Genomic DNA, 15165 nt, shown 5'->3' on the forward strand with positions numbered 1-15165 from the left:
ATAATAAAAAGAAGTAAATCACACAGCCACAGCTTTACAATGACTAGTCGTTTTATTAACTTGACAGGTAGTGAGCGTCAGGGTGGGCATGGCCAAAACAACAAACAAAACACACTGGAAATGAATCAGAACTAACTTACCTATAGTGAATCAACCCCAAAAGAAAATACAAACCTCTAATCTGTCTCCCTACCCGAAACAGGAGAAAAAGGTTGTAAAAGAAACGGCTTCCCACCCCTACAGCTACCATGTCCAGATACGACTCTCTAAACTGCTTTTGCTGCAGCCCAGCTCTGTCACACTCCACGAAGGGCCCCAAACGCGCAGCTCACTGGAAACAGGAAGTAGTAGGAGAGGCTGACGGCCCAGTCAGGTCCCAATTTGTAGCTGGCCTCATTCCCTCTTCCACCAATGGTCAGCCTCCACCTGGAAACTTACATAACACAAACATCACAGAGTACAAACCCCCGTATGGTGTGGCGAGTAACAGCACCACACGGCAACAATGACCTGGGTCATAACACCCCCCCATCTAAAATCAAGCATCTCCATCCTTTAAGAGATGCTGAATCTAGGTCTCTACTCGGGATAGTGCATCGGCCACAATATTATCAGCCCCTCGGAGATGATGAATGTCAATGTTAAAATCCTGGAGCAACAAGGACCATCGCATGAGGCGCTGGTTGTTATTTCACATGCGAGAAAGGAAGACCAGGGGATTGTGGTCAGTATAAACAACAGTTGGTACAGGGCTGGAACTGACGTACACTTCAAAATGTTGGAGGGCCAAAAGTAACGCTAAAGTCTCCTTCTCAATTGTGCTATAATTCATCTGATGCTTATTGAACTTTTTCGAGAAGTAGCACACTGGGTGATCAATTCCCCGGTCATCCTCCTGCAAAAGTACAGCACCTGCACCATAAGCACTGGCATCCACCTCTAACTTGAACGCGCGAGTAAAATCAGGGGCACCTAACACTGGGCACTGCATAACAGGGCTTTGGCTGAGTCAAATGCTTCCTGACAGTCAGAGTTCCACAAAAAGAGGTGTGACGGACTTGTCAATGCAGTCAAGGGAGTAACCACTGTGGCAAAATTTTTGCAGAACCCACGGTAGTAGCCACACACACCCAGAAAATGTTGACGGCGTGTTGTTGGTACTGGGAAATCCAAAATGGCCTGGACTTTGGCCGTGAGAGGGCGTACCTGCCCCTGTCCCACCTGTTTCCCCAGATAGGTAAAAGCATTTTATAACACGCGTTAGCACACATGCACACTCACACACAGATACTCACCACTGCTGTCAAAAAGGTTTTTCACTTAAAATCAAAACACACCATTATGAATTATTTTTCCATACAAAACATCTATACATATCTTATTATTACATATTTTATTGTATTGTTATCATTAATCACTTTTTTGATACAAAGCATGTGAGGATCTCTGTGAGATATAATGCGGCATACAGTTTGTTATTAAAAATATAAAACTATCAATCAAATTGTTTTGTCTTTATTATTTAAAAGACAACAGAAATATATATATATATATATATATATATATATATATATATATATAAGGGGTGCAACGATACACAAAATTCACGGTTCGGTTCGGTTCGATACTTTGGTGTCACGGTTCGATATTTTTTCGATACAAAATAAATGTTCATGCCTTTTTAATTTGTCATTTATTAAAATTATAAGTATATATTTTAACTCAAAAGTACAGTTTTTAAATTTAATGTTGCTGAAACAACAAAGGGATAAAAAAATAAATCTATCTGATCGAGGAATCACTCATCTTTGGAAAAGAGAGTTTATTACAGAGAAATGGCTCTTTCCAAAATAAAAGCTATACTATCCGCTTCTTCTGGGCTATATTCTCAGCAGCATATTAAACATATCAGGTCCCCATAAGGAAAAGCATGTGCTAACGGCTGTCTAAATGACTCGGGTAAAGTTTGCAGCATGCGTGCTTGTTGTTTTTGTCTGGGCGATCGTGGCTCAAGAGTTGGGAGTTCGCCTTGTAATCGGAAGGTTGCCGGTTCGAGCCCCGGCTTGGACAGTCTCGGTCGTTGTGTCCTTGGGCAAGACACTTCACCCGTTGCCTACTGGTGGTGGTCAGAGGGCCTGGTGGCGCCAGTGTCTGGCAGCCTCGCCTCTGTCAGTGCACTCCAGGGTGGCTGTGGCTACAATGTAGCTTGCCATCACCAGTGTGTGAATGTGTGTGTGAATGGGTGGATGACTGGATATGTAAAGCGCTTTGGGGTCCTTAGGGACTAGTAAAGCGCTATATAAATACAGGCCATTTACCATTTACTTGTCTTTGCACTAGGATGGTGTCGGAGTAAATGTGCAGTCATATTCGTTGTGTTCCCACTAGTGCTGTCAGCGTTAATCTCGTTGAAATGATGTTAACGCCACAACACGGCAAATCTCCGTTAACGAGCTACTGCGGATCGCTCTGTGCGTGGGGCTGGATGGCCAACACATTAACGAGCAAACTGCGCTAACGCACTAGTTGCCACCAATGTAATTGAGCATTGCGTGGCACATCAGACATGCTGTTTTACTTTTGTCCATGAGGCGCTTACCTTCAGGGTCATACGTCACATGAAAACCAAAATAGTTGCAAACGCCAGATCTGAAGGATCAAGGTTCAAGGTTCTTTATTTGTCACATGCATAGTTATACAAGTATAACACACAGTGAAATGTAGCCTGACACGCTCCTCGACATGTGCAAAAAATTTGGGGGGGGGGGGGGGGGTGTAGAGGAAGAACATATATATATATATATATATATATATATATATATATATGAATGAGGGTGGGGGAGGTTCAATTTGCCATGTTGCAACGAGAGCTTAACTTCTGTCTCGCTAGCTTGCCCTGCGCTCAGTGAATCTGCGTTCGACTACTCCGCCTAAGCTGCACCGTCGAGCGCAGATCCACTGAGCGCTCAACACAGACAGCAGCGTCAGAAGGAAAGTTGATAAAACAAATTAAAAATTTTGTATTGTTTGATACATATGCGTACCGAACCGAAAGCACTGCATCGAACGGTTCAATATTGATACGAGTATTGTTGCACCCCTAAGATATATATCTATATATATAGAGATATATATAGATATATATAGGTTTTCATTTCTTGAAACTATCACAGCTCATGATACATCTGCTTCTAGAAACCTAACCAACCAAAATAAAAGTCTCAAATTAATTAATTAATGAAGTACGTAGATGTCTTTTTCTATTTGTACTACTCATCATCATTGTCTGCACTGTGTCCTGTCTCATAACAATTATATTTACATGTGGGTGAATATAAGTTAGTTGTTGTAAATGTCCCACCAGTTGTTCCACAGTGAACAAGTCCCACCAGCAGCAGCAGTAGAGCCATCAACATGATGGTTAGCATAGTCCGTAAGATGAGGTAAATCTCCAAGTGACTGGCTGAAAAATTGACAGAAATTGCAGAACCTTTAATGTCCACTCAAGCTGTTCTTCAAAAGTTAATCCATCCCCGTAGACTACCATGTTAAAATACACAACTAATGAACAACTAAACAAATGCATTTATATACAAAACAAACTTTTGCTCTGATTCCAGAGAGTGTTGTAATCATGAGTATATTGAAATATAAATTATAAAGTAAATCAAATACTGATTATTAAAGGAAGTATTAATGGAATTATTATTTAACATTTAAATGTAATTTAGAATAGTTGTACAATATATCTGCAAATACTTTTTTTCTCCATATGTACTGCCACAGTACATTAACAGTAAATTGTTTTGCAGTGAAATGCTGTGTTTAATTGGACAAAGCAGTAGACTCTGAATCAACCTTTTGGGATTTACCTACCTGGATGACTGGTGGCATGCATCAATACACTTGAAATGAAAACTACTACTTTTGAAATTAAAAAAAAAAAAGGAAAACCAAAATAAACATCAACAACAAAAAAATACTTCTTCAGTGTCTCACCCGTCACAGGCAGCCAGCTCTCTGGTGATTCTCCAACTCCTAAAATGCTGCATTTATAAAGTCCTTCATCCGATTTTGAAACTTTGCGGATGGTCATGCTTCCTGTTGAGTTGTTCCTGATGTGGACTCCATATTTATAGAAATCAGCCATGAAGTCTGAGAGAGTTAACTTGTTTCTGCATCTCAAAGTCACAGCTTCTCCCTCCATCACAGGAACAGCAGGACTCTCCAGGATCACAAAACCAGCTGTACGACAAGTGACTTAAATTTTTAAATTGTTAAACTTGTGTTTGTTTGTGACAAAATGTTACTGGCGTCATTCAAGCATACCAGTGACAGTGATGTTGATTTTGTTGCTTCTCTTCCCTTCTGCTGTCCCACACCAGTATTCTCCACTGTCACTTACATAAAGAGGATTAATTGTACATTTTGAGTCTGTTGTTTTTGCAGTTGTTTTCTCACTAGTTTTCCTGCAATACTCTACTTCCCCTCTGATATTAAATACTACATGTCCATGAAAATTTTCCTCACAGTAAAAACTAACTGACTCATATTCAAAAAACTGGGATTTGTTTGGAACAATACGAAGAGAAACTGCATCTGAGAAGAAGAAAGAGAATGGTTCAGTTTATTGTTGAGTGAACAAACTGCTGGCTGTCATTCAACAATAATAATAACAAGTCCAATCCAAATGCCATAAGAAAACATGATGTAATTTGGTGCTATGTAAATTAAACTAATTTGAACTGAATGAAACTGTCGGCTGGTCCGAACACAGAATGATAAATAAAGTTTATATAAAAAAGCAAACTTATGATATTCACCAACTTTCCAATCATGTGCACACAGCAGGATGATGACGGTCATCACTGATGAGAGAAAAAAGAATAAAACAAAACAACAAAAAATTGTGTAATTTTAATACTTTTAAAACTTGTTGAGTCTTTTAGTGAAAAATTGTATTTATTGTCACATCTCTTAGGTCTCACCAAAATGTTCCTCTACATGAATCATCAGTACATTTTAACAACATTGTTAACTTTATCAAACTCTTACACTAAACTACAGTTTAGTTTTAATGTATAATGTATAAGTACTCACACAGTCTGATGCAGAGCTCTCTGACCTCCATGATGTCTTGCTGCAGACTGAGTAATAGACTCCTTCTGTGTGGCATATTTGAAACAACTATCATTTTCAGAGAAGCAGAGCTGCTGTTGTGGTAGGTCACCTGACACAAAGACAGCCTACAGCTGCTTTCAATACTGTTTGTAGCAAATTAAAGTTCACCTTTTTATTCTTGCATTACAGCACTGATGAGTTAATCATTCTTATACTTTCCTTCTTTAATCAAACAGTTCCCCCACATGTTGAGATCAAGTTTTTGCAAATCCCAATAAAGATGCCAGTTTTAAACTCAAGCTGGAAACAGCGGTAGAGAGCCCTACAAATCAAATCTGGCTTCCATGTGATATTTCAGTGGAAAATAAGTCAGAGGTCATGTATGTTTACAAACCAACCACAGAGCCTCTTAATAGACAAGCAGCAGTACTGCAGGTATGCTGGGTGTGATCAGTTATACGACATGAATTTGATATTTATTTGATATTAAATACATCTAAAATGTATCTCAGAATATTGTTTTCTTTCTGCAGATGTACTGGTGACAATGAAACTGATAATGTTGCTTCTCGTCCTTTCTTCATTGTCACACTAGTGCACTCCACCATCGTCTGTAAGCATTTGTAATGGTGCAATTGTTAGTTTTGCTATATAATCCTACTTTTCCTTTGAATTTATTTAGTTTCATTGCAAACAAGCCCCTTAGCTAACATTTTACATGCTCATATGGAATAGTTGGACTTTAAAAACATGTTTTTAAGGACAGATATAGCAAAATGAACTATAGTAATATTGTATTACATCAGTATTATGACATTATACAAAATAATTACTGTTGCATTAAGGTTAATTTTTTCAATTTTCACATCCTTGTAATTATGAACTTATACGGTCTGGAATTAACAGTACATTGTAATTTTAATTACATTTTCTGAATGTAATTAAAATGTAGGTCAATCCATTAGCGTTATTTTGTAATACACGAAAAAGATATTATGATCAAACTGTTCTTAAAAAAACCCCCAAAAAACCCATATATGTATATATATATATATATATATATATATATATATATATAAATACATATATAAATCTATATATATATATACATACATATATATATACATATATATGTATACATATATACATATATACACATATACACATATATACATATATACATATATACATACATACATATATATATATACATATATACATATATACATACATACATATATATATATACATATATACATACATACATATATATATACATATATACATACATATATACATATATACATATATACATACATATATATATATACATATATACATATATACATACATACATATATATACACATATATATATATATATATACATACATATATATATATATATATATATATATATATATATATATATATATATATATACACACATATGTACATATATATATACACACATATGTACATATATATATATATATACACACATATGTACATATATATATATATATACACACATATGTACATATATATATATATATATATTCAAGCTTCATTCTATATATTCAAAAGATCATTTTATATATTCAAGCTTCATTCTATATATTCAAAAGATCATTTTATATATTCAAGCTTCATTCTATATATTCAAGTTTCATCCTATATATTCAAGTTTCATCCTATATATTCAAGTTTCATTCTATATATTCAAAAGATCATTCTATATATTCAAGTTTCATCCTATATATTCAAGTTTCATTCTATATATTCAAGCTTCATTCTATATATTCAAGTTTCATTCTATATTCAGACTTTGGTTGGAATATATATATAATATTTTCCTAAAGGGCATGCCATAGTATACATATACATATATATACATATATATATATATATATATATATATATATACACATATATATATATATATATATATATATATATATATATATATATATATATATATATATATATATATATATATATATATATATATATATATATGGTAAATGTCCTGTATTTGTACAGGGAGTGCAGAATTATTAGGCAAGTTGTATTTTTGAGGAATGATTTTATTATTGAACAACAACCATGTTCTCAATGAACCCAAAAAACTCATTAATATCAAAGCTGAATGTTTTTGGAAGTAGTTTTTAGTTTGTTTTTAGTTTTAGCTATTTTAGGGGGATATCTGTGTGTGCAGGTGACTATTACTGTGCATAATTATTAGGCAACTTAACAAAAAACAAATATATACCCATTTCAATTATTTATTTTTACCAGTGAAACCAATATAACATCTCCACATTCACAAATCTACATTTCTGACATTCAAAAACAAAACAAAAACAAATCAGCGACCAATACAGCCACCTTTCTTTGCAAGGACACTCAAAAGCCTGCCATCCATGGATTCTGTCAGTGTTTTGATCTGTTCACCATCAACATTGCGTGCAGCAGCAACCACAGCCTCCCAGACACTGTTCAGAGAGGTGTACTGTTTTCCCTCCTTGTAAATCTCACATTTGATGATGGACCACAGGTTCTCAATGGGGTTCAGATCAGGTGAACAAGGAGGCCATGTCATTAGTTTTTCTTCTTTTATACCCTTTCTTGTCAGCCACGCTGTGGAGTACTTGGACACGTGTGATGGAGCATTGTCCTGCATGAAAATCATGTTTTTCTTGAAGGATGCAGACTTCTTCCTGTACCACTGCTTGAAGAAGGTGTCTTCCAGAAACTGGCAGTAGGACTGGGAGTTGAGCTTGACTCCATCCTCAACCCGAAAAGGCCCCACAAGCTCATCTTTGATGATACCAGCCCAAACCAGTACTCCACCTCCACCTTGCTGGCGTCTGAGTCGGACTGGAGCTCTCTGCCCTTTACCAATCCAGCCACGGGCCCATCCATCTGGCCCATCAAGACTCACTCTCATTTCATCAGTCCATAAAACCTTAGAAAAACCAGTCTTGAGATATTTCTTGGCCCAGTCTTGACGTTTCAGCTTGTGTGTCTTGTTCAGTGGTGGTCGTCTTTCAGCCTTTCTTACCTTGGCCATGTCTCTGAGTATTGCACACCTTGTGCTTTTGGGCACTCCAGTGATGTTGCAGCTCTGAAATATGGCCAAACTGGTGGCAAGTGGCATCTTGGCAGCTGCACGTTTGACTTTTCTCAGTTCATGGGCAGTTATTTTGCACCTTGGTTTTTCCACACGCTTCTTGCGACCCTGTTGACTATTTTGAATGAAACGCTTGATTGTTCGATGATCACGCTTCAGAAGCTTTGCAATTTTGAGACTGCTGCATCCCTCTGCAAGATATCTCACTATTTTTGACTTTTCTGAGCCCGTCAAGTCCTTCTTTTGACCCATTTTGCCAAAGGAAAGGACGTTGCCTAATAATTATGCACACCTGATATAGGGTGTTGATGTCATTAGACCACACCCCTTCTCATTACAGAGATGCACATCACCTAATATGCTTAATTGGTAGTAGGCTTTCGAGCCTATACAGCTTGGAGTAAGACAACATGCATGAAGAGGATGATGTGGACAAAATACTCATTTGCCTAATAATTCTGCACTCCCTGTATAGTGCTTTTACCAGTCCCCTAGGGACCCCAAAGGGCTTTACACATCCAGTCATCCACCCATTCACACACTGGTGGAGGCAAGCTACAGTTGTAGCCACAGCTGCCCTGGGGCAGATTGACAGAAGCGAGGCTGCCATATCGCGCCATCGGCCCTTCTGGCCAACACCAGTAGGCGGTAGGTGAAGTGTCTTGCCTAAGCACACAACAACCGAGACTGTCCGAGCCGGGGCTTGAAGCCGGCAACCTTCTGATTACAAGGCGAACTCCCAACTCTTGAGCCATGACCGCCCCAATATATATATATATATATATATATATATATATATATATATATATATAAGAACAGAATTAAAGCAAACAAACACATTTAATTTCAAACCTCAATATATTGATAAAATGTGTTATACTTTTTTGTAATTGACAAATGTAATTTCGAAATGGAAAAAGTACTTCCATCATCTGATGCACAGAGCTGTCACCTCCATGATGTCTTGCTGCTGGGTGTTTCCTGTGTGGCTTCTATCAGGAGATAAAGTGATGCAAAACATTTAAAAATAGTTTTCAAGGAAATTGTTATCTATTTGCATTATCCACAGTGTTTACCAGAGTTTTTTTCCCGAATCACTACGTTATCATGGTGTCCCAGAATCCCAGTGGCTATGTTGTTTGGGGCCTTTTCCCCCTTGGCAGGGTCTCCAATGGTAAACTGATCTCCTGTTAGAGACCAGGCAAGGGCAAGGGACCAGCCCTTTGCCCTTGGTGAGAGGCAGAGGGCACGGGTGGGCATTGTCAAAAAAGAAGCCTAATCTTTAAAAAAGTATAGAGCGTGTCTGTCTCCCAAAGCTGGTTCCACAGAAGAGGTGATTGAAAGCTAAAGGCTCTGCCTCCCATAGTACTGTAATTTTAAACATCCTATGAACCACAAGAAAGACAGCAGCCTGAGAGCAAAGTGCTCCATTGGGTTGAAACAGTAAGTTATTAAGATGAGATAAAGACTTACTACTACTCTATCTTACTACTATTACTAAACTTACTAGATTCCCTCAGCTCAGCACTCAGGTAAGGTCATCATTTTTTGTTGTTGCTTTTTCAGTCAACATCTAAATCACTGTCAAATCAGTTTCATGGTGTGTTTTCTGTGTTCTAGTGGCAAAACATCCAACCGTAAGTACTTTATGCACATTTCTGCTGTGACACAATAATCCCAGCATAAATTTAAATAGGTAGGATGGTTTGCCACTTAACTTTATTTTAAAATTGCGTTTTGATTTTTGTTCTCCATAAACAGTGGTAGAATGGTTTGTCAGGTAGGACGGATTCCCAGAACACTGGAACACCTCACCCAAGACGCGCCCAGGAGGCATCCTTGTCAGATGTCCCAACCACCTCAACTGGCTCCTTCCGATGAGGAGCCAGTGAAAAGTGCCATAGACAGCAATTCTTCTAGTGTCCACTAAATTAGTACTGTGCAAAGGTCTGGAGCCACACTTATTTTCTTCATACTCTTCTTACAAAATTCCAGATTTTTTTGTATTTTTTGAAAATGGTCTTGACCAATAGTTCTCCAGGCTTTTTGAAGGTCTTTCACAGTTTCTCTCTAAACACTGGCTGCTTTCCACTCATTTTCAGCATGCACTTCAATGTGAAATTCTTCATCCTTTCATTCTTTTTCTTCTTCTTCTTCTCATTATTATTAAAAGTATGCTTGGAACTTTCCCAAGTGTGATTTACATTTACATTTAAATCCACTGCAAAGGCTCCATTCATCATTATAACCCTGCTCTGACGTTTTGAGAATTTATTGTTTCTTATTTTACAGAAAACACAGTATGTTGTATCCTATGCCATGATTCTAACTTAGTGACAGCACAACCCAATAACTAAATAAAATTATCTTTTTGTTACTAAAGAAGCATCATTAACACTCACTCAGCTCCTGACTTCTACTTTACACAGTTTAATCAAACCAAAGTAGAAAGTCAGATCATTATCTTTGGCTTTACAGAGCAGCAGCACGAAACAGGACACCACTTATTTGTCCCGGGTACTAGACCACATTTCAGTTAAAGACAAGCTCAGTATCAAACTTTGCAGGTTTGTTTCACTGCTGACCACAAACCTGGGGCTATTGTTTTGGAAACAAAAGAGCAGGGCCTTTCAGAATAGCATGACCACAGTGAGCATATGCATTTATGCACAGGCAAAAGAGACACGGCTGATGGAACAAGGTGGTTTCAGTTTAATGTCTAAATAACAGACAGAAGCATTTGTTAGCATTTGAAACATACATGCACATATAGCCATGTTACCCTGGCAACCAGGTGTATCTTAAAATTCACTAGATATAACAATTTGTAGATATGCACACAAAACTAAATTCAGTAATCACATTGCAATTACACTTATGTTATCATTTGCACAGATAACAGGGCAGACAGCAAGAAAGAAAAAAAATCCACCAAATAAAACATGCTTTTTTCTTCTTGTGGACTTCTGCTACAGTCAGCTCATTTCAGTTTATCTTTTTGAGAAGGAAATGGTGGAGCAGTCTATAGTAGTGATATGGATATTGCTTTCATTTTTTATTGCACAAAATTTAAAGAGTGTGATGGTGCATTTTTCCAGTGTAAAGAAATATATATATAGATAGATATATTTAAGTGTTTTTTCTTTTTTGCTGTGACAAAGAAAGAAATTGATCAGCACGACTCTTTGGACTTAATTGTAAGAAATAAATGTGTAAAATTACAGAAAACATTTTGGTAATTCATTGCCCAGACGGTCTAGTTTGTTTGTACAGAGTTACAGAGGTTTTATTACTCTGCTTCAAAATACTCTGTTTATTAAGGCTGTGTTTTTAACATGTTTTAATGCTTTGTATCTTGTTCTATTTAATCAGAACAAGCCCCTATAAACAGTCAGTGATCACTGTCGACCTCTCTCACTTTTTTTTTTTACAACTGTTCATTCTTAATGGTTAGTTTTTAAACCTTACGATGTAACTACGGCCTAGCCCATGCAGCAGTATGTTAATGACTAATCTAACATTGTGGATGGATTATCTCAGTTGTTCTCCTGTGTGAAGTTTGGTCTGTTTACAGCATCCTGCCATGTGATTGCATTTGTCCCTAACTATTGGGAACCCTCACATAAACTTTTATTGAGTGGAAAAAAGTTAGCATTCATCCTCCAGCTTCACTGTGTTTAAGTTATGCTAACCACAGCTATGTATGGCGTTATTTTTGTGCCACTATTCTGAGTGCACGTAAAAAAAATTTGAGGGCATGTAAAAATGTTTTGCAGGAGCAATTGTTGCATTTTGAGGAGAAATTTACTTTGAGCTAAATTTGAGTGAACAAAATTCATTGCCGCGTGCAAAACCTGTATTTCAGTTTTTGCTATTATCCATATACACACACACATAGCTGCCCCTCTCGCTCAGTTTTTGCATTTGTGCTTGCTCGCAATGTGTTGCTTGCGCTCTCAACATTTCTGTCCGTGTGTGTTCAACTTTTTCTGTACACCGTTATCTTTGTGCCACAAAACCAAAAACTCACAGACTTGAATGCAAAAAAAATCTAAATTTAACTGTCACATCCTGGGTCGGTGACCCAGCGTTTTCTGTTTTGTATTATTAATCTTTGATTTCTTTATGTCTTTGTTTGTTCATAGGTGTTGGTTATCGGGTATCTGTTTTGTCAGTGTATGTTTCCTGTTTTACTTTGAAGGTTAATTAGTTCCAGCCATGTTTCCACCTGTTCCCCATCTCCTCTTGTTTGTTCCTGCCGGTGTATTTCAGTACTTTGTCAGTCAGTGCTCGTCGTCGTATCGTTAACGTTGGTTCTTCCCCATGCTGTGTGGTACCCGTGTTTCCCCGAGAGTGTAACTGTTATCATTTTCCAGTTTAGTTTTGTGTCACCTTGTTTCATCTGTTTGCCTGCAATAAAGCAGTGGATTTGAGTTTAAGTTTCAGCCTCAACGAGTCCTGCATTTGGGTCCACCATCCTGCCTGACTACACACTGACCATGACATTAACTTGGCAAGCTAATAACCAGACAGGTTCACATGAAAAAAACAAAAAAATAAACAACAAAAAAAAAAAACAACAACTTTTTTTTTGAATAAACTTTAAATTAGCACATTTTCTATGTAACAATTGTTACACTGCAGTGATTCCGTCTTTCTAGTGCTTAAAATAATATACTTCTGAATGAACAGAACTGCATTGCTTGTAGCAAACCAAAACCCATGAACACAAAATTATGTGAAATGTTTTTCTTTTTCTTTTTTTTTTTACCTCCGCCCTGGCGACATTTACCAAAGTGATGCAGTCCCACCAACAACAACAGAGCACTCAATGAAATAGTGGCAATGATCCAAGATGTGGCACATGACGTCTCGTTGAGACTTTCTGAATGAGTTGTTGAATGTTAAAGAGTTAAAATTGTAAGGGGAACATAAACAACCCTAAATTTTCATTTATACTTCTTTATACTGCAACACTGTTTAAAATTTGACATATATGCATTCAAAACTTAAAAAAACTCCAAAAAACCTTACTTTACATTTGATTATCGGAAGGTATATTTTGCACATTTCATAATATTTATTTTTTATATTTCCTAATATTTCTAAAACACGAATAGATTCAACGGCTTTGCTTAAAAATCAATGATTGAAAATGTGTCTACATTTCAATTACATCACACGTCTGCACCAACCTTATATTAAAATGTAACACAAAAGATACCATACACGGTTCCTCCTGGCACATGACTTAGCTCAGAATTACAAAGTGATACAGTTGTAATAGTACTGCCATTAAAAAAGAAAGAAAAAAAGATATGACCTCTTCAGGGTCTTACCTGTGACACTGAGCCAGCTCTCCAGTGACTGTCCACCTCCTGAGATGTTGCATGTGTAAAGTCCCTCATCTGACTTTGAAACTCTGTGGATTATCATGTCTCCTGTGGAGCTGCTGTGAACATGAGATCCATCTTTATAAAAATTAGAGGTGAAGTTGGAGGAAGCAGTTTTGTTTTTGCAGCGAAGAGTCACAGCTTCACCCTGCATCACAGGAACAGCAGGACTCTCCAGGACCACAGATCCAGCTGAATGACAAGAATCTGAGATTTAGTTGCTGTGAAATTTATTTAAACTAAGTTTGAAACAAAATGTTGTCCCAGTGCAAACTTACCAGTAACAGTAATGTTGATGCTGTCGCTTCTGTTTGCTCCTTTAGTCTCACACCAGCGCTCCACTCTCATCTGGATACACACTTTTTATTATGCACAATGATCCTGCTTTTCCCTGGTCGTTGTGACTGCATGAGTTTATTTTCCCTTTGGAATTATGCACAACTTCCCAATAAACATCCTCACAGTAAAATATCACTGATTCATATTCAAAGAACTGCAATCTGTTTGGAGCGATACGAAGAGAAACTGCATCTGTGAAAAAGAAAAAAAAGAAAGGTACAGTTTAGACTTGTACCAAAACTGCTGTGGTTAAACAATGAAAAAAATAACACTTGAGTAAATGAAAGCAAATTAACTGATGAAGTGACTCATGACTCCGACTGATTACATGTACCAAATGTGCAGGTTCACTAGAAACAGAACATATTCTTTCCATACTTTTCATACATTGTCTGCTCCCCGAAGCAGAAAAAGAGTAAACATCATTCATATCAACAACCAAATGCATGATACACACCAACTTCCTGGTAATGTGTACACAGCAGGATCACTGAAGAGACAAAAAAAATAGTTAGAGATTACAAAAAAACTCTTGTTGGCTCCCACAGCTGCTGGCAAAGGTATCATAGCATCTCATAACTACTGAAGTTTAGTTTTTATGTGGAAATAGACGTGGTACTTACATAATTTGATGCACATAGCTCTGACCTCCATGATGCCGTGCTGCTGACTGTGTCGGCACGTGACAAATGTAAAAAGCAATGAGCAGGGGCGTTTTCCTGTGTGGCTTCTTTCTGCACTTAAAGCAATGCTAAACCTTTAAAAAGAACTTTCAAAGAAGTTGTTGCCTTCAAGTTACCAGCAGTGTTTCACTTCACTATCAAAGAGGCAACAAAGACAGAATAATGCTGCGTTCAATACTTTTAATCATTTAATATGCATTTATTTTTTAATGATGTTTACTTTATACCTTTATGTATTAGCATACTAACATACATTTAATTGTACTAAAACAAATAAGCAACTTAAGATTTGAGTAGTAGAAATGCCATCACCAAATTTGAAGTAATAATAATAATAATAATAAGAAGAAGAATACGAATAAGGATAAGAATAATTAGATTTACTAACCCTAACATCTGCAATAATGATAAGCAGTGACAAAAAGTTGGTTACCAACTTAACGTCATTTCAATGAGATTAACGCTGACAGCACTAATGGGAACACAACGAATATGAC

The 15165-nt window shown here is 36.9% G+C and overlaps 1 pseudogene; it reads right to left on the minus strand.

The window, feature by feature from the left end:
* Nucleotides 1-296: 296 nt before the first annotated feature.
* Nucleotides 297-14639, minus strand: LOC146713513 (low affinity immunoglobulin gamma Fc region receptor II-like; annotated as a pseudogene).
* Nucleotides 14640-15165: the final 526 nt, after the last annotated feature.

The sequence above is a fragment of the Copadichromis virginalis genome, linkage group LG3 (assembly GCF_057382275.1).
Source record: "Copadichromis virginalis isolate Kocher_CV1m ecotype Utaka linkage group LG3, C_Virginalis_male_GT1.1, whole genome shotgun sequence".
Taxonomy (NCBI): Eukaryota; Metazoa; Chordata; class Actinopteri; order Cichliformes; family Cichlidae; genus Copadichromis; species Copadichromis virginalis.